Source organism: Ictidomys tridecemlineatus, chromosome 9 (genome assembly GCF_052094955.1).
Source record: "Ictidomys tridecemlineatus isolate mIctTri1 chromosome 9, mIctTri1.hap1, whole genome shotgun sequence".
Classification (NCBI taxonomy): Eukaryota; Metazoa; Chordata; class Mammalia; order Rodentia; family Sciuridae; genus Ictidomys; species Ictidomys tridecemlineatus.
This window is the reverse complement of record NC_135485.1, coordinates 98574966-98594497: the sequence shown is the minus strand read 5'-3', so window position 1 is coordinate 98594497 and position 19532 is coordinate 98574966.

Here is a 19532-nt window from a genome sequence, read left to right as displayed (position 1 = left end):
GAGACATGTATTTTACTATTATTTTCAATGTGTTTTTATTCCCCTTACAGGATCCTGCACATCTTCACTGGGGGCTGATTCAGAGCATCCTCTTTCTGTCAGTTATATTATTGGCAGTTACTTGGCCAGCTGTTCCTGGCCATTCTCAGGTGTGCAATATACAGCCTTCACATATGTGAGATCTCCTGGTAACAAGGAAAAATTTCTCCATAAATATGACTCATAAGAAAGCAGTCAAAGGATGGAGGAGACTATACTGATCAGCATCCTTCCCTCTATAGATATAGACCACAAGGTTCTCTGTTCTATCTTAGAATGTCCCCTATACATCATCCTTTGGCAGCAGAAATCCCATCAGCCACATCTAATAGGGAAATAATTTCAATGAGAAAGAAGATATCTGCAGGACAGACACAGAGATATCCACAAGATATTATGATATATTTAAATCATATATGTTTGCAAAAATAAATGAGAATGTTTCATATCGAACGTCGGCTTTTCTTCTCTTCAGACACTTTTAGCATCCCTGTTCCAGCTCTCCATGTGTTTTAACCAAATTCTCCCTGATGTAACTGGATGTTGCCTTATCTTCTTCCCCTTCTGTGCGTTTCTAGCTTCCTACCCAGGGTTGCTGTTGATGCCACAGGACTCTATTTAGTTCCGCTACCTGGCATGCACAACTTGTATGGATAGAGGAGTTTGTATGTGAAGAGGTCTAACTTACTAGGGGCTTATGAAAACCAGTGCATAAATTATTTCTGGTTTATTCTTTCCCTACCTAGGAATAATCTGGAGTTACAGGCTTTTCCAGAATTCAGCACTACACTTGGCTCAATACCCTTCCCAATATAGCTCTACTCTCCTCATTTCTCACTCCCATACCCTAGAATCACCCCTGACCCATATAATAACAGCAGCACATTAGTCTTTGTTTTGATTCTGCTTTCTGAAAAAAAATAAGGCTAAGAGATCTCTTGGCTCATTTGACCAGAGATACATTATAGAAAAGCTCAAATGTTTATTGTTCTTACTCCCATATAACAGTTATTCAGTACAAACCTCAAATTAGAGACAAGGCATCTCCTATCCTGACCAGTAAAAGTGACATATTTAACATGGTAAAAATATCTAATGATGAAACAATAAATATTACAGAGCCCTTAGAATACTCTGATGCATCTGGATTTTTGTTATAAATTGAGGATTGAGAAATACATGTATTAAAAAACAAATTGTTATTAACTAATTTTAATTGTTATTAACTAAGTTATAAACTTTCCCTCCCAGTTTCCATTGCCATGACCTTTCTGTTCCCATGAGCTTTATGATCTGATATAACAGTATTGTGAGGAGTGAAATGTAAAGGAACATCCACTTGAAACTCAGTCATCTTTTTAAGGATGCAGTTCCCTTGGAAAGCCTTCAGACCTCATGTGACAATAAAATTAGAATCAATGCAAACAAGGAGAAATTCTAATGAGAATAAATCTATGAAAATAGATGCTGTAATGTGAAGAATGTTTTTGCCCTCCCTAAAATTCATATATTGAAACTTCATCACCAAAGGTGATGGTATCAGAAGGTGTGGCCTTTGGGATATGATTAAATTCTGAGAGCTTTGCCTCCCTAATGGGATTAATGCTTTTTTAAAGAAGCTTTACCCAACAACTTCCCCCTTATCCCTCCCATCTTCCACAACTTGAGAACTCAAATAAGGATTTCTCTTGAGGCAGAAAGCAGCCCTCACTTCACACCTGCCAGCACCATGATCCTAGACTTCCCATACTCCAAAGCTATAAGAAACAAATTTCTGTTCTTTATAAATTACCCTTAGGTGTTTTGCACAGATGAACTAAGACAATCGGCAAATCATGCAAAATCAAAGTTTCTCAGAGAGAAAGAAGGAAAATCAGTTGTCTTTGCAAAGAAATTTATAAAAACTAATGGTGACTAACTCTCTTATTTCTGATCTCCTTAGAGTACTAGTAGAAAAATGTTAAGACAAGGTTATAGTTGTTTCCAAATGCCTTAAGATACAGGTAGTTAGTAATGCCCTGAGTTTAGCAAGAAGAAATGACTTTGACTCATCAAATATTGCTTTGTTTAGAGCCAGTGAACGTGTACAGTCTATAAGAGGTAAAAAATGGTATTTGCTGTATAAATATAGGTGAGGGAAGTTTTCAAGGAGTAAACAAGGTTGTTTCTCAGGAAACCAGATTACATGGGTGGTTGTCAGATGGCAAGAGAAGGGAGGTGAGGTCCAGATCAGGGAGCACTACAGTAAGATTGATGAGGTCTACTTTGGAACTTAAAAAGAATTGAAGGTAAGAAAAGGTGCCTGGGAACTGGGGCACATAAAAAAGAAGAAGGAAAGAGGAGAGAAAAACAGATGCCTGAAGTGATATTCAACTTTTTTTTCATTCTCCATTCCCCAGTTGCTTAATATAGGGAGAAAAGCCATGTATATTAGATGAATAAGGATTGATGTTAGAAAATCATGGAACTTATGGAAAAGACCCATAGGTGGGTCTTTGAAAGTCCTTTTTGTGATCCTGGGAGATCCTGTTCCATATGAGTTACCTTTCAAACATTAAAAACACATTTTCAAAATAAATAAGAGAGAGTTATTAGTAAAAATAGGAAAGAGGTGCTGCTTCCTTAACTGAGATAGCACCTCAATAGGGTAGCCATGTAGGCTGAAGTAGAGAAAGGAAAGAAACAAAAAGATAAGAGGGACAGTGATTCCTGGTAAGGTAAAATTCCTCTGCAGCATCACAGAATGTGAACCATTCGGATCAGCTCAGGGGTGAGACTTGGAGCACCGTGATAGAGATGCAAGCTCTAAAACCATAGAAACTTGTTTATTGACCTTAGAGTAATTCCTGATCACAGCACCAACTGAGCTCACCACAACCTATGAAAAGTCCCCTGTATTTCTCTAATTGTTCCTAATTTCAGAGGGGGACAATTGCTTTCACATGTATTTGCTCAGTTTATTGAAATTGAACTTGTAATATATGAACAAGGACAAGCTTAGCCTGTTCACACATATTTAAAGCACATACTTATATGCTTTAATATATATATAAGCTTTGAAAATGTACACAATCATACATATTTTGTGAGTACATATAAAGGCAATTTTTTAAATTGTCATATCTATTATTGTCGGAATCCATGCTTAATCATAATCGGAAGATGCCATTATGCATTACTAGGATAAAATCAGAAAAAAGCAGCTCTGACCACTTTCACTAACACTGTCACTTGACTTTCTTATTTTGGGTTTATAAGAGTTTTACTTTTAAAGACTTAATTTAGATATAGTTTAAATAAAATAAAGTAAACCCAATTACAGTACACATGTTGAGGGTCTTACTGAAATAACCTCCAAAACAGATGATACAAAATATAACTGCTGGCTCAAAACTTTCCCTGCTGTTCTTTGCAGTCAGGTTCCTATCCCCCCCACTCCACTACCAACCCTATGCCACAAACAACCACCTGTTTTTTGTTTTGTTTTTTGTCACAACAAACTATATTTGTCATTCTGTTCTATTAAATGAAATAATAAAGTATGTACTCTTTTGGATTGTTTCTGTGACTAAGCATGTTTTTGCTTTATCCATGCTGTTAAGTAGAACAGTAGTTCATATCCACTATGAACATTAGAACACAAATTCTGTGATTTCATTTCTCTTGAATGGATTTCTACTTTTTGCCAAAGTTTTCAAGCAATGTGTAAAAGTTTCAGTTGCATCACATCCTTGACAGACTTAACTCCGTCAGTCTTGTCAATTTGATCCCTTACATTATAGTAACTTACTATTTTTAAGTTGTATTTCCTTCATATTGGTGATACTCAACACCTTTTCATGAACTTTGTAGACATTTTCATGTCCTATTTTTTTAAAGTCGCTACAGAAACATTTTGTCCATCATTGTTGATTATTGTTTTTTTCTTGTTACTGAACTGTAATACCTCTTTATATATCGTGGATACAAATACTTTGTAGGCTTTTTTTAATGAACATTTTCTCCCCAACAGTGACTTGTCTTTTCAGAAGTTTTTAATGAAGTACAATTTATTAATTATTCTTTATGTTTCATTCTGTTTTATCTCTAAGAAATCTTTGTGGTGTTCTCTCTCTGCCTCCTGGCTACCATGAGCTGAGCAACTTTTCTCTGCCATTCCCTTCCATCATGATGGTTTGCCTCATCTAAGATCAAGAGCAGTGGAGCTGATCGCACAAAGACTGAAACCTCTGAAGCTGGTTTGGCTAAGTTGCCCAGGCTGGCCTTGCACTTGCCATCCTTCTACCTCTGCTTCTCAGGTTGCTGGGATTACAGACATGTGCCTCCAACTCCAAATCTTGCATCCTCTTTTAATGTTCTATAGATTGTTGAACACAAGTCAAATGTCTATTTAGTATTGTTTGAGCAAATTATGGCTCATCTGTATGATGGAATATTTATAGTCATGAAAAAGAATGGTTATGAAAGTGTATAATAATATGAAAAAATGCGTTGAGTGCAATGTTAAGGAAAAACAGGAATTAGTAATAAAAAAATACATAGACCTACCTGCAAAAAAGGGAAATCTTTGTGTTCCCTAAGGTCATGACAAATTACTCTTATAATTTCTCCTAAAATTTTATATTTTTAGCCGTAATATTTAGATACATGATCCATTTTTAGTTCATTGTTCACAGGGTTTAAAGTAACAACTATTACTTCCCATGTTTCCTATATGAATACCCAATTATTTAAGCATCAATTGTCTGAAAGACTATTTTTTCCCAACTGAATTACCTTGCTGCCTTTGTTAGAAGTCAATTGACATTATGTGTATCATTTTTTAACTCTATTTTATTTCATTGATTTATATGTCTAATCTTATGCTGCTATCATACTGTTTTAATTGATGTACATATTGAAAACCAAGTAGAATACTCATAATTTTACCTTCAAAATTATCTTGGCCATTCTAACTCATTTATATTTTCATGTAATGTAAATTTTTTAGAATTACTTTGAGTGGAGGGGGTGTTTGCAGATGCCTATACAAACACACATACACAAACTATATATACATATATATATATATACACAAACATATACATATGTATGTACAAATATACACATATATGTATTTGTACATATGTACATATACATACACACAAATGTGTTTGAAGATGCATTTAATACATAGATAAATTTGGAGAGAAATGATATCCTTAAAATATTAAGTTTCCAATCCATTTATTTAAGTCTTCTAACTTCTCCCATCAATGTTTTGTAATTACATGTAAGACTTGCAAATATTTCATTTACATTTAAGCCAAAATTGTTCTTTTCTGAAGCTATTTAAAATTTTACTTTTTATTTCATTTCAACATATTCATTATTAATGTATATGTATGTATATGACATATAATTGATTTTGTATATTGACATTTTATACAACAACTTTCATAAATTTAGTTTTAGGGTTTTCTGTATAAGGAACATTTTGTATGTATACAATCATGTCTTCTGAAAATAATGACATTTTAGGTCTACTTTTTGATCTGTAGGCAATAATTTTTTTTCTTGTCTTATTGCAAAGGTTAATATAAATTAATATTGAATAGAAGTGGTAGAAATGGGTATTATTTCTTTACCCCAGAAATTTGGGATATAATATTATTTTTTTGCCACTAATCATTATGTTCACTATGTCTCCTTCTTTTCCTAGTTTTGCTGAGAGTTTTTAATTATAAATAGATGATGAATTCATCAGATTCTTTCTATGTATCTTTTGAGATCATCAGATCATGTTCTTTTATTTAATTAGTGTGGTGATGAACTACCCTGATTGCATTTTTTAGGTTTTTTTTTTTTGGTACCAGGAAGTGAATCCAGGGACGCCTTTACCACTGAGCCACATCCCCAGCCCTTTTTTATATTTTATTAGAGATAGGGTCTATCTGAATTGTTTAGGGCCTCAATAAATTCCTGAAGCTGGTTTGAACTCCTAATCCTCCTGCCTCAGCCTCCAAAGTTGCTGAGATTACAGGCATGCGCCACCGCACCTGGCTTGATTGCCTTTTACATAACACTAAATTTGCTTTATTGAATGAACATTAATTGTGAATATATTACATTTTATATAATTTTTAATTTTGCTAAAATTTTATAAATTATTACCATTTATCTGATAAGAATTATTCATATCTAGTGATATATGATGTAGTTGATATATGCTCCCCCCAAAAGATGTTGAAGTCCTAAGCTCCCATAACAGTGAATGTGATATTATTTAAAAATAAGGGCTTTGAAGATAAAATTGAGTTAAGATGAGGTCACTAGGGAGGACTCCCATCCCATATGACTGGTATCCTTATAAGAGGAATACAGACAAACAGAGGATAGGGGCAGTAGTTTAAGTATTTTTGCTGCCAAAGAATGCCTAGAGTTACCAGAAGCTAGAAGAGTAAAGGAAGAGTCCCTCCCCCACAGACCTCAAGGGGCCATGACTATACCAATATTTTTATTTTAGACATATCCTCCACAACAATAAGAAAATAAATTTGTTTTTTAAAATCGCCAAATTTATGGTAATCTTTAATGACAGCACTGTGAAATTAAAACTTCCTCCTTGTGTGATTTTAGAGCCAGGGTAATGCTTGCCTCATAAACTCATTAGGGAAGTGTGTTCTGTGCAAGAATAGCATTAATTAATTCTTCATGAATGTCTTCTAGACATTAAAATTGCTAATAAATCCAACTGGGTTGGGCAGTTTTTATGTAGGAACATAATTATAAATTATTTTTTAATTCATAAAAGACTCTTTGGAATTTTAATTTCTTTTTGAGTCAATTTTGCTCATTTGTGTTTTTTTTTTGTGGAACTTGTACATTTCATCTACCTTTTCAAATGTATCATTGTAAGATTGTAATATTCACTAATTATATTTTTAACATCTGAAGGAGTTTGGGTTGCTTATAAAACACAAAGAGTAGTACCACGATCTTTGTTTGCTTTTGGTGGAGGATCATTGTACCTGATTATTGGATCCTTAAAATTTATTCACTGACATAGATGGTCCTGAAACTGCAAAGGATTAATTTCCTTATTTTTGGTACACATGTAGCTTTCTAAGATTTCCAGTTTCCTAACTTGTTTCTTTCTTTTAATATATACTTTTTTTAGTTGTAGTTGGACACAATACCTTTATTTTATTTATTTATTTTTATGCAGTGCTGAGGATCAAACCCAGGTCCTCCAACGTGCAAGGTGAGTGCTCTACTGATCAGCTACATCCCAGTCCCTAACTTGTTCTTAATCATCTCATCAGCATATATCATAAATTTAAATGATCAGTATGAAAACCTCAGGGTGTCTAAATAGTTTAGATCTCTTTATAAGAGAAGGTTAAAGAACAGTCTTGAATCAGAACTCTTCATAAATACTGTTTACTGTTGTGAATCCTACAACAACTGAAGATTTACTTATTAACTTGGAATGAAAAATAATAAATTTTCCAAATAAATTGTTATATGACATGTATCTACAACCTTATTAATCTCTAGCAAAGCACATGCACACTTCAGCATGGAAGAACAAATGTTATGGCGGCAATTTACAGTCATTTTCCAGGATTATCCAGTATCTGCTGGGGCAAGACCAGGAAGTAAATGCAGATGTGATAGAGAGCCCTACTCCTGCCTTTGTGTATTTAATAGCTTCAGTAATCCTTGCCTCAGATGTTACACGATGTGTTAATTTACCCTTAGTTGGGGCAATTTGGAGAAGAACAGCAAAGAACTTTCACAAGTTCCTACTTGGTATTCCCCACTATGGTAGCTCATACTGCACAGGCAATGTCAGGGTTGTTCCAACGTACTAAGTGGTGGGCAGTAGAGATACCCATAGATATATGTACCCTAATCCCTACAACTTGTGAGTATGATTCAATACATGGCAAATGAGATTTTGTAGGTATAATTAAGATGATAGATCTTTAAGATAGGAACACTGACCTACTTTCTACAGGCAAGCCCTAGATTATCATATAATCCCTTAAAAGGGGAGAACTGTCTGATGGAATCAGAGAGGCACAAGAGATATTTTGAGTGTGAGAAGAATCCAGCACTCTGTTGCTGGTTTAAGGATGGAGGAGCTGGGGAGGCAAGGTGATGGAATGGAAGCAAATTGCAACTCTACATTCTAGAACTAAAGCAGTGAGAGAACAGCTGATGGGGGGTGGGTGGGTGCAGTAACAGAGATATAATATTAGACAGTCAGAACCTTGAAGGGGGTGCAAAAGTTTGGGTTACTGAAACAGGAAACAGAAAATAATTCAATAACCTTGAACTCTGAGTGGGTCAGTGCAGGGGGTGGGGGGAGTAAAAGAGGAAGAGGCAAAGCTGACAAGCTTACTTTGGAAAGAATGGTAGTAAACAAAGTTAGACCAACTGAGTTAACCTGGGGCAAGAGCTGCAAAGCCACTTAGTGATAACAGAACAGCTTATCTCAAATTGCTGATAGAAAACTATGGAAGGCAGCCATTTTGTAGAGACTACACCTAAGCCTGCTTTGTTGAAAGGATAAATCTATATTGCTTCATTCAACATACAGATAGCAAAAACATACTAGCCTAGGAAATGCCTCTGATGGAATGATTGGGTTGTCTGTATACTGGGACTGCTGCAAGCTAAAGGTTGCTAAACTCCCTAACTCCACCACTGAGGAGCAAGTTGCTGCAGAAGAGAGAGCAAGTCATGCTCAGGGATTGCAGTGTCTGGGGAGCAGCACGTGCCCCAGCTGCTGGATGCAGCTGCACAAGCTACCATAGACAGCAGAAGCTGCTGGTGTCCCAGCAACACCACATGCCTCACAGATACCAGCCACTACTGACTGCATGCCAACAGCAGGCCCCAGATCTGGGGGAACCTTCCTGCATCAGAGCAGTGCTGCTTTTGCCGTAGAGGCAGCCCAAAGGCTAGGGCCTTCCATGTGAAGCTGTTCAAAACCCAGCAGCTGATTGAAGCTGCTGAGAAGCAGCAGCACTGAGTGTACCCCAGAGGTGTCCTGCAGACACTTTCACCACAGATGCTGGCCACTGTCAAATTTGCCCAGATGGAGGCCCACTAACACATGTACCCCAGTTGGGCATAACCATCCCACACTTCCCAGGGGCCATCCAGCACCACTATCGCTAGGTCACTGGGCATCTGCCATGGCCATGCTCCATGCACACTGAAATATACAGAGGTAAGCCCACACCTGTTTGGACAGTTCTGAGCACATGAAGCATTTCCACAAGCAGACACACAAGACTGCAGTCTCAACCAGAAGGACACCTGGCCTGGAGGCTACAAGTAGAAGTCATTTGCTCTGACTGTCCAGAAAGCTATTTGGTACTCAGACACATTAAAGAATGGAGGAAGTTGCTAGATTTACATCAGAGGTGGGCTGCTGTCCTTGCTACCTCTATGTCCAAAGAGAAATTTAGAGGTCAAGCCAAAGAGGTGTGTGCATTTACTAAGTCCCCCCAAATCTGATAAAATCCAAATCTAGAAGGCCTAATAAGAAATCTCTCCATGTCAAATAGCTATTAATGGAAAATATAAATCTCTCTTAGTTCAGTTTTATGATTCACAAATATCTTCTGTATTGATTTGATAGGTTTCCGCTTATTATTTGATGTCACAATTCTTAATCCAACTTTATTTTCTTTTACTGTTTTAATGCATTAGTTGGATTTACTCTTTTGCCTCCTTGTTTATGCCTGTACTCTTCTTCTCTTTTGTATTGTCCATTATCTTCTCCTGTTCCCCTCCTCATTTTTTGCTTTTCTTTCTCCCTTTTTTCCCCTCTCTCTCTTTTTTAGGTCTTATAAAGTTTAAGTATAATTTTTATTTGCTTTAATATCCAACTTTTCAGGCTATTCTAGAGCATTATTCCTCATTTTCACTTTTAGATTGGTGGAGTTGTAGAGGACATTTCCAATATGCAGTTTAAGGTTTATTAATGTACGGCTTTGTTTTGAAATGGTTGCAGTGACTGGTGATGATTATCTCCTCTCTAAGCAAGATTAGGGACTGACAATGAAAGTGTGATCATGTTGAGTGAAAGTTTTGACACATAGATATACTCTCAGCTTGGGATACATAGGAAAGAGAAAATAGTTCACGAAATAGTCCCTCTTATGGCAGTGTCAGAGATAATCACAACAGCAGATGTGCAACACTCAACATAGAAATGCAGGAATTATGAGAAAGCATGGTAATAAGATACTCCCTAAAGTTCATAGCACTCCCAAAACTGATCCTATAGATATTGACATGGAGGAAACTCTGGATAAAGAATTCAAAGAGTTGATTATTAAAATTATCAATGAACTAAAAGATCTAAGAAATAAACTAAAGTAGAAAATGCAAGGTAAGAGTATTTCAGTAAAGAGATAAATATACCAATGTGTAACCGATGTGATTCTGCAATCTGTATATGGGGTAAAAATTGGAGTTCATATCCGCTTGAATCAAATGTATGAAATACGATGTGTCAAGAGCTTTGTAATGTTTTGAACAACTAATAATAAAAGAAAATTAAAAAAATAAAATAAAAACCAAAAAAAAGTCTCACCATTACATTAGATCACATAGAATATAGGCTATCAGGCCTTGAAGACAAGGTGTATGAACTTGAATTCTCAGACAACAACAAAAATAAGAAGAAATAATCATAACCTGAATATTTAAGAACTCAGGATAACATTCAGGAGACCTAAGGCCTGTTCATATTGAGCAGAGAGAAGAAATAAAAAAAAAAAACACCTCCCCATGACATATCATAGTTAAAATATCAAAAATCTACTCTAGATAAATAATTTCAAATCCTGAAAGAAGGAAATGTCAGGTCATGTATAAAAGCAGACTAATTGAGATAATAGCAGATTTCTTAGCAAAAACTTTAAAGTCCAGGAGAGTTTGGAACAATGTATTTCAAACCCTGAAAACATATAACTTCCAATTCATATTCCTATATTCGGCAAAGATACCTTTCAGAATTAAAAAACAAATAAAAATATCTCAAGATAAACATTAACTAAAGGAATTAAATCAGGATGGCAAAAGACACTTAAATCCTACTCTCAGAAAAAGAACATAAAAACAACAAAGAGGGCACAGGAAAGAATAAGTCTCATTAGAAAAGTGAATAAGCAAGTGAGAAGTAGGATTAAATCAAACATTAGAACTGAAATAAAATGACAGAGAGTAATACCTTTCACTCTATAATAACACTGAATGTAAATGGTCTCCAATTAAAATGCATAGATTAGGAGACAGAATTCAAAAAACAAGACTCAACTAAATGTTGCTTACAAAAAAAAAAAACTCATTAGCAAGGACATCCACAGACTAAAAAGAAAGGATTAAAAATGACATTTCAGGGCTGGGAATGTAGCTCAAGCGGTAGTGGTAGTGTGCCCGCCTGGCATGTGCACAGTGCTGGGTTCGATCCTCAGCACCACATACAAATAAAGATGTTGTGTCCACCAAAAACTAAATATATATATATATATATATATATATATATATATATATATATTTTTTTTTTTTAAATTCTCTCTCTCTCTTTCTCTTTAAAAAAAAAAAAGACATTTCATGCTAATCAAACCCAAAGGCATGCAGACTTTAAGCCAAAATTAGGTTAAAAGAGATAAAAAAAGGTCATTACATATTTGTAAAGGAAACTAGCCAACAAGAAGATATAATAATTATGAATATTCATTGCCCCAAATTTGCCACACCTAATTATATTAAAAAAAAGCAATACTCAACACATAGACTCAGATCTCAATATAATAATAGTGGGCGATTTTAGTAGACTTCTTCAACTAACAGGTAGGTAATCCAGACATGATAGCAAAGTTACTACAGAGTTAAAATTTACTATGGACCAAATGGTCTTTGTAGACAGAATAAATATTTACAGAACGTTTTATTCATTAAAAGCTGTTCAGCTGCCCATGAAACTTTCTCCAAAATGGGACACATTTTAGGCCCCAAATCAATCTTAGCATATATGAAAAGGTTGAAATACTTCCTAATGCCTTATTAGATTAAAATATAATGAAATTAGGGCTAGAGTTGTAGCTCAGTGGTAGAGCACTTGCCTCACAAGTGTGAGACACTATGTTCGATCTTAGCACTACATAAAAATAAAGGAAGGCATTGAGTCTATATAAAACTAAAAATATTTTAAAATAGATAATGAAATTAGAAATAAATAAGAAAAACTACAAAACACATGGAGACTGAATAACATACTTTTTGAATGATGAATAAGTCATTAAAGAAATCAGGGGAGAAATATAAAAATTATTATAATCTAACAAGAACAGAAATATAACTTTCAAGAATCTATGAGATATAATCAAGGAATTTTTAAGAGAAAAGGTTATGAGTGCAAAAATTTTTTAAAAATTCAGAAATATCTCAAATAAATAACCTAATGATGTATCTCAAGTTCTTAAAACCACAAGAACAAATCAATCCAAAAACCAATGAGAGAGAACAAAATTAGAGCTGAAATTATTGAAATAGAGAGAAAATACATAGGATCAATGAAACAAAGAGTTGATTCTGAGAAAAGATAAACAATGTTGATAAATCCTTAACCAAGTCATCCAAAAGAAAGAGAAGACCCAAATTATTAAAATTAGATTTGAAGAGTGGAGTATTATAACAGTTACCACTGAAATACAGAAAATCATTAGAGACTATCTTGAAAATCTAGTTCCCAATAAACTGAAAAATTTAGAAGAAATGGATAATTTCTAGACACACAAAATCTACCAACATTGAACTAAGAGGATATAGAAAACTTAAACAAAGAGTAAGCACTGTGATTGAAATAGTAATAAAAAACCTCCCAACAAAGAGGAGCCCAGGACCTGATGACTTTACAGCTGAATTTTGCCAGATAATTAAGAAAGAATTAACACTAGTACTTCTCAAATTATTATATGAAATAGAAAGGGAATATACCCAAACTCATTCTATAAAGCTAGTATCACCCTGATATCCAAAATAAATACAGACACCGTAAGAAAATTACAAACCAAACTTGATGAATAAAGTTGAAAAAACTCCTTAACAAAATACTTGCAAATAAAATTCAAAAGTATGTAAGAACGATTACACACCAAGTTAGTTTCATCCGTTGAATAAAAGGATGGTAAAATATTTGCAAATTAATACACATGATATACAATATAAATAGAATCAAGAACAATGTGCACAAGATAATTTCAACAGATAAAGGAAAAGCCTTGGACAAAACTCAATGCTATGGTATTTGCAGGTAAATGGATGAAGTTTGAGAATCTCATGCTAAGCAAGTAAGCCAATCTCAAAAAACCAAAGGCCGAATGTCCTTTCTGATAAGTGGATGGTGATCCATAAGTGGAGGACAGGCATGGAAAAATGGAGGAACTTTGCTTGAGCAAAGGGGAGGGAGGGATGGGGAGGGCACATGGGGAGAGAAAAGACAGTAGAATGAGATGGACATTATTACCCTAGGTACGTGTATGACTGCACATATGGTGAGACGCTATATCACGTACAGAGAAATGAAAGTTGTGCTGCAATTGTGTACAATGAATCAAAATGCATTCTGCTGTCATATATACCTAATTAAAATTAACTAATTAAAAAATTCAATGCCCCTTCATGATAAAAAAATTTTTTGAAAAAACTATAGATAGAGGAAATTTACCTCAATATCATAAAGGCTATCTATGACAAACACAAAGTCAACATCTTATTTGATAGGGAAAAACTGAATACAATTCTGGAGTGGTAGACAGTGTTAAGGCATTATATTCACAATAACACTGGATGTAAATGGTGTCAACTCTCCAATTAAAAGATGCAGATTGGCAGGATGGATTACAAAAAAAAGATCTAACTATATGCTCTTTGCAAGAGACTCATAACCAAAGACATCCACAGGCTGAGGGTAAAAGATGAAAAAAATGTTTCATGCAAATGGAGCACAAAAATAAGCATAAATAGATACTCTTATATCTGACAAAGGAGATTTCAAGCAAAACTCAATCAGAAGACACAAAGAAATTCACTATAAACAGGTAACGGGCACAATCCAACAAGAAGATATAACAATGGTAAATATTTATGTGCCAGATATTGGTGTGCCTAATTACATAAAACAGATACTTATTTATTTTACGTTCTTGGTAGACCCCAATACAATAATCCTGGCTGATTTCAACACACCTCTCACACCAATAGACAAGTCATATGGACATAAAATCAATAAAGACACTTCTGACCTAGATAACACTATAAATCAAATGGACCCAAAAGACATTTATAGAATATTTCATACAAAAACAGTTAAATTCACTTTCCTCTCAGCATCATAGAACATTTTCCAAAACAAATTATATTCTAGGTCACAAGGTAAGTCTTGGAAAAAAAATTATACTCTAATGTATCTTATCAGATCATAATAGAATAAAAGTAGAAATCAACAGCAAGAAAAAATATATAAAGCACATGTATATTGAACAATATTGTTTTAAATGGAGAGTGGATCATAGAAGAGAGAGAGGAGAAATTTTGAAATTCCTACAATTAATTGAATAATAATAGTAGTACAATTTACCCAAATCTGGGAGAATATGAAGGTAGTTCTAAGAGGAAAATTTATAGCATTAGGTTTCTGTATTTTTAAAAAACGGAAAGATACCAATAAACAGTCTAATGCTGCTTCTCAAAGTCCCCCCAAAGCAGGAACCAACTAATTTGAAAATCAGTAGAAAGCAGGAAATAACTAATATTAGAGAAAAAAAATAGTGAAATTGATAAGTTAAAAAATACAAAGGACCAATGAAACAAAGAGTGGTTTCTTTGAAAAGATAAACAAGAGTGATAAAACCTTACCCAAACAGACCAAAGGAAAGAGAAAGAACACACAAATAGACAAAATTAGAGATGAAAAAAGAGATATCACCACAAACATTATTAAAATCCACAAAATCATAAGGGACTATTTTGAAAATTATATTCTAATAAATTAGGAAATCTAGAAGATATGGACAAATTTCTAGATACTTACGACATACCCAAATTGAAAAAATATTAATAGCAAGCAACAATTGTAGTAATAAAAGGTCTTCCAGCAAAGAAAAACCCAGGACCAGATGGATTCTCAGTTGAGTCCTACCAGAATTTTAAAGACTAATGCCAATTCTCAAATTATTCCATACAATAGAAAGGGAGAGAACACTCCGAAACTCATTCCATGAAGTCAGTATCACCCTGATACCTTCCCAGATAATGACACAGCAAAGAAAAAAACAACTACAGATCAATTTCCATGATGAATATAGCTACAAAAGACCTCTATTATGAAAACTACAGAGATTTCATAATAGAAATAGAAATCTTCTATTTTCAAAATAGAAATAGAAGATAACACTAGAAGATGGAAGGATTTCCCATGTTCATGGATAAGCAGAACTAATAATGTTCAAATGGCCATATTACCAAAAGTGAACTACAGATTCAATACAATAACCATTAAAATACCAATGATATTCTTCACAGAACTAGAAAAAAAATCCTGAAATTCACATGGAAGAACAAAAGACCCAATATAGTCAAAGATATTATAAGTAAAAAGAGTAATGCCATAAGTATCACAATACCTAATTTCAAATTATACTACAGAGATATAGTAACAAAAACAACATGGTAATGCCATAAAAACAGACATATAGATCAATGAAATAAAATAGAAGACACAGAGACAAAACCACACAGATACAGACATTGGATTTGACAAAGTTTCCAAAAACATATACTGAAGCAAAGATAGCCTTTTTAAGAAATGTTGCTAGGGAAATTGTTATATCCATATGTAGAAAAATCAAGCTAGGTCCTTATCTCTTACCTTGCCTGAAAGTCAACTCAAAATGGATCAAAAACCCAGGAATAACAACAGAATCAGAGGATTAATATTAAAAATACATAACAAACTTAAAAAGAAATGGAAAAAAACACAAAAAACACTTAATAAATGAATAAATGAATATAAGTACAAGTGGTCATTAAATATATGAAAAAAAAATATTGAATGTCTTCAGCCTTCCAGGAAATGTAGTTCAAAACCACGCTGAAATTTCTTCTCACTTCAATTAGAAAAGCAATTATCAAGAATGCAAATAACGATAAACATTAGTGAGGAAGAAGGGAAAAGGAACTCTTACACTGCTGGTGGTATGCAAGTTAGTACAGCCACTATAGAAATTGACATGAAGGATGCTCAAAAGACTAGAAACAGAGCCACTATATGATCTAGGTACACCTCAGTATCTACCCTAAATAACTAAAGTCAACATTCTGTAGAGATAGATACATACCCATTTTTACAGCAATGCAATTCACAATATCCAAGTTATAGAAACAGCCTAGATGTTCATCAACAGATGAATGAATAAAGAATATGTGGTGTACATATACACAATGGAGTTTTAGTCAATCATAAAAAAAAATTGTATTTTGTCATTTGCTGAAAAAGGGATGGAAATAGAGAATGTCATGTTAAGCAAAATAAGCCAGACTCAGAAAATAAAGGGTCACATGTTTTCTCTGATATGTAGAAGTTAGAAAAAAAAGGAACTCATGAATATAGAAGGGAGAACCATGGATTAGAGGAAGGGGGCAAGAAGGATGAAGGCCAGGTACTGGGAAATGAAATTGATTAAAGCATGTTAGACATGTACAAATATGCCACACTGAAACCCATTATTCTGTATAATTATTATGAACCCATAAACTTTTTTAAAAAAGTAATAAAGGGAATGACAATAAGATAAAAATATGGCCTTAAAGACTGAGAGTTTTCTGTCTGACCGCCATCAAGGAAATGGAATACCAATGTAAAAACAATAATGAACTGATTAATTCAGTAAGGACTCTCCACAAAGAAGTGCAATACTGCCAACCTCTTGATTTTGACTTTGTAAGACTTAATCAGAATGATCTGAGCCAGTGTGGTAGACTTCTGACATACAGAAATATGACAAAATAAATTAGTATTATTTTAAGCTGCAAAGTCTGATGTACCATGCTGTCACAGAAAAAGTAAACTAATTCATCCTTTTCCCTACAGGTCATCCAAGTAAATGGCCAGATGTGCCTTTGGTGGAAGGAACATGAGAATATTACATCATTCTATGGAATTACAGGATGTTTGCTCCTATGGACTGAGTTTCCATTTGAATCACTGGGTTGTAGATCTGAAAAATGAGCAATCAGAAACTGAGCAAAGGACTATAGATTTTTATTGAGCTGACCATCCTTAGCCTACTTCTCTTTATTTTTGCAGCTTTTAGATTATTAGTGTTAAGTAGCATGTTTGTTGGTTACCAAACTATTTTTCTCCAAAAGACACCATGCATTACTAAACATGTCTGTAATTTATGGAGGGACAAGTCCCCATGGCTATACCTCTGATACTTCTAATAATTAAGGTAACTGCAGCCTCCTAGTTTCTGATATGCTCCTTTCTGCCTTCCTTTACTGCAGGACACCAACAAACCTACGGAAGTTAACAAGCCAATGTCTGTAACTATACTTCCTGTTTTCAGCCTTATAAAGGAAAATGACCCCAGAACTTCTTAGTGATATTGGAACCTCTCTCATCAGTGTTCCTGATGGCCATAGGGATAGGCTGTCCTCTGAACCATCCTGTGGGACTAATCATTGCAGGTCTTCTTTTCTCACATAACTAATCCAGCAACTCATTCCCACAGCATCTTAATATTTTCACTCTACTTGGTGTTGACCATAACTATTCTTAAGGGCAACCTTACCAGTGAATTTTCCCCTTCCCCTAGGGCTCTTGTCAGGGTGATACATGTAAGAGTGATCCCAATTATGATTTTTTTAAATTTATTCAATCTGTCATTTCAGTCTTCTTGGTCAAGTACCTACACAGTAGGCAAGAAGTACATAAGGGCAACTTCTTACGGGGGCGTTGTGTATCACAAAAGTACTAGCTCTCAGATAAAAAGAAGGGATTTGAAGAAGTCACCAAAAAAGTTAGGAAGACTGGTCTCCCATGTTAATGGTTTGGAAGAGTATTCCAAAAGTGACCATATGACCCAAGGTGATCTACAGATTCAATGCAATTCCTATCAAAATCCAAATGACATTCTTCACAGAAGTAGAAAAATCAATTCTAAAATCCATATGGAATTTCTTTTTTTTTTAAGAGAGAGAGTGAGAGAGGAGAGAGAGAGAGAGAGTGAGAGTTTTTAATATTTATTTTTTTAGTTCTCGGCGGACACAACATCATTGTTGGTATGTGGTGCTGAGGATCGAACCCGGGCCGCACGCATGGCAGGCGAGCGTGCTACTGCTTGAGCCACATCCCCAGCCCCCCATATGCAATTTCAAAAGAACTTGAGTGGTCAAAGTAATCTTGAACAAAAAGAACAAAACTGGAGACATCACCCTACCTGACCTCAAAATTGACTGTAAAGCTATGGCTTCGCATTATGGTACTGGCATAAAAATAAATATATCAATATATCAATGGACCAGAATAGATAAAACAGAAATAAACTCATGCTCTTACAGCTAACTAATTTTTGTCAAGGGTGTCAAGAACATACCATAGGAAAAAAATAGCCTCTTCAATAAATGATATGAGAAAACAAGATACTAATATACAGGACAAAGCTAGAACCTTCTCTCATCACATAAAAATTAAATTCAAATGGATTAAAGGCTTAAACAAAGACCCTCAAATGATACAACAACCAGAGTAAAACGTAAGGAAATGCTCTAAGACATTGGTTTGGGCAAGATTTTTTTTTTTTTAATATAACCTCAAAAATACAGACATCAAAAACAAAAACTATAATACATTAATCTAAATGATAATATATTAAACTAAAAATCTTCTGCATAGCAGAGGCAACAACAGAGTTGTTGAGAAAATTTACATATGATAGGAATATTTGCAAACTATGAATTTGACAAGGGATTAATATTAATATCCTGAATACATAAGAAACTCAAACAACTCAATAGCAAAAATTAAACAAACAAATAATCTGACTTAAAAATTGGCAAAAGAACTGAATAGACATTACCAAAAGAAGACATCAGTTTGGTCAATTTCATTCCACACTTTTTTTATACCACAGTGAATTCCACCTTTATGTATATCTATAAAGCACCAATGTAAAAAAGTTAATAAATCAATAGAAGGAAAACTGATAGAACAAAGGAAAGGGAGCTGGGGCAAGGGGAAGAAGAGGGAAAGGGGAAGTTCTGGGGATTAAAATGGAGCAAATTATGTTACTTGAATGTATTAATATGTAAAATGAACTCCACTGTTAGGTATGCTATTATATGTTAGGTATTACTTTATAGGTATGTTAGGTATGATATAAGGCATTCAAAAAACCAGAAGACAAAAATGGCTAAGAAGTACA